The sequence below is a fragment of the Symsagittifera roscoffensis genome, unplaced genomic scaffold, assembly GCF_963678635.1.
Source record: "Symsagittifera roscoffensis unplaced genomic scaffold, txSymRosc1.1 SCAFFOLD_136, whole genome shotgun sequence".
Taxonomy (NCBI): domain Eukaryota; kingdom Metazoa; phylum Xenacoelomorpha; order Acoela; family Convolutidae; genus Symsagittifera; species Symsagittifera roscoffensis.
In genome coordinates, this window is record NW_026970916.1 from 12,225 (window position 1) to 14,489 (window position 2,265).

Consider the following 2,265-nt stretch of genomic DNA (forward strand, 5'->3'; position numbering starts at 1 on the left):
CTTCGATGGAAACTTAAGAAGAAAAGTATGCTTCGATTGTGGGTTCGAGAAGGTTTCGAGAGTGGGTTCGAGTTCGTTTTGTGTTCGTATGTGGTCACTTTGCGTTGGACTTTGCCTTTCGTTTTATGTTTCGACTTTGAAATCGGCTTCATGTTTTGATTTTGTGCCTGTATTTATGTTAAAACTTACCCAATTTTAGAGTCTGAGTTCTTAAAATTTTTATTGGACAAAAACTACTGCTCGACCAAAAATTTTTAAGTCATTCAACCCGCCTTGGTCGAAACCAAATCTGAAACCTCGATCTTTTTTTTCGTAGTTAAAATAAATTAGCTCGAACTTGCCTCCTTTATGACCGATTTGCCGGCAACTAACTCCCATTGCTCGTGATCTGTGTAATAAATCAACTGCAGAAACGTCCAATCGGTCTGAAGTTCTGTGTTGGAAATTTCTGTTCAAAATCAATTTCAGAATTCGAAATTTTGGTAATGAGTCAACTGAATTTTCTGATATTAAATACAATGTAAACGGCCTTACTCAGCTGATATGCAGCACTTTCAAACTGCCACCCTTCAACTCTGATGATGCAGCGGTGCTCGTCGAATGGAAATCTTGCCACGTCAAAAATACAGGTGAATTTTCGAGTTGCAATAGTGGACAAGGCGTTCACCAATCCATCAGCGAGTACTGTTTGCGGGTCGACTACTATTTCTTTTGTTTCAACTCTTTCTCTGGCAACTAAAGTCATGCAGCCAATAATAACAAAGATGTCGGCTGAGTGTAAAATAAAAAGTGTTTCCGGTTTTTTTTTCTGAATGATCTTCCACGTTACATTTGAAATGACCTCGCTTGCTTTGAAATCTTTCATTTTGTGAAATTTAAAAATCATCTTAAATCATTGAAGCAAAGCAAAATCTCATATCAAGACAAAATTTTGAAGGTTCCGACTGCCCGTTATCTTCCCGACTGCCCATTGAGTGACATATTTCTAATCAAGGCTTCGCCTTGATACAAGCAGTTTTTGTGATTTTGTTTCGAAACTCAAAATCAAATTCAAAATAAAAAACCTTTATTACATACAATGTTCATATTTGTTGTGTTGAATAAGTCGAAAAAATAGCGCGCGGTTTTCCCCATAGGCAGTGTTGGAATAATTACTCAAAAAAAATTAAAGCTCAAAACACCATCCCGGTAGCCTTCGAAGACATGTTTTTTATTCTACATTGGGTTTGAATACAAAACGCTTACCAGACGGGCCATTAAATTTAAAAATAAGCATCAACAATCAACGTAAATTTTGTTTATCTAATAATCATGATTTTTAAATAAACTTTTAAAATTATGAAAAATAGCCAAAACGTTGATAAAGCATTTCACTTCAGCTCCAAATTATGTTCGGAAAAAGAACTAACAAATCTGAGGTTTCCAAAACATATTATCAGGAATGTTAATACTCCATGTGCCATTGTAGTCTGCTGGATCCCACCGAGCTGACGGCACCTTATAGTAGAAGAAAAACCACATTTTTACTGTCCAGGTACTACTGCGCTCATCCACTTCTATGATTTGGAACAGATCGGTGATCATGAAGACTAAACAGAGTTTGTCCAGAAACAGGGATAAATTGAATATGCTGATAGAAAAAAAAACCTGTTAAATAATTATCTTACTTACAAAACGCAATCACTCAAAAATCTGTTAGAAATAAGACTTACAAAAACCGTAAAATGTACTATTATTTATTCAGAAAACAACTGTGCTTTTACTAGTTTTATCTGAGGGGATGATTGCGTCCCATAATTCCACTTCGAATGACACGTGGACTAGTTACTCTTCAATCTAAAAAACGAGGTATGAATTTGGATAAGTTTTGGCCTATTTTTATAAATGTATCCCTGTTTGATTTTCAAGAGAGAGGGGCACAGTGTTTTTTGAAATTTTTTGTTCCAGGAACTGGAGAAGCCTCTGCTCGTGGGCTATTTCATTCCCAAGTGAAGGCATCACAGTCGAATGGAACAGTAAAACGAGTAAAAACAACCACATATTTGGACCTGAAAAATTTTAAAATTATAATGTTTTGAAGTTACGGCAATACTTTAATGGCATACAAAATGTAGGGAAAATCGATAGCTTTTTAATAAATTAAGGATCTAAAAATAATTTATCAAATTTTATGATTTGGCCGGTTTGACGATTCGTTTTGCGTATTCGTTCAATTTTCAAAAAAAATTGCTTGATAGGAATTACTGGCAGATGTTACAGAAGCAG

At 35.2% G+C, this 2,265-nt stretch overlaps 1 long non-coding RNA gene across 1 annotated transcript; it reads right to left on the reverse strand.

Moving 5' to 3' along the window:
- Positions 1-240: 240 nt before the first annotated feature.
- Positions 241-1,589, reverse strand: LOC134856032 (uncharacterized). Its single transcript, XR_010164708.1, has 3 exons — positions 1,410-1,589; positions 535-735; positions 241-448 (listed from the first exon to the last, which is right to left on the reverse strand). It is a non-coding gene; the product is annotated as an uncharacterized LOC134856032 (long non-coding RNA).
- Between the last annotated feature and the right edge of the window lie 676 nt (positions 1,590-2,265).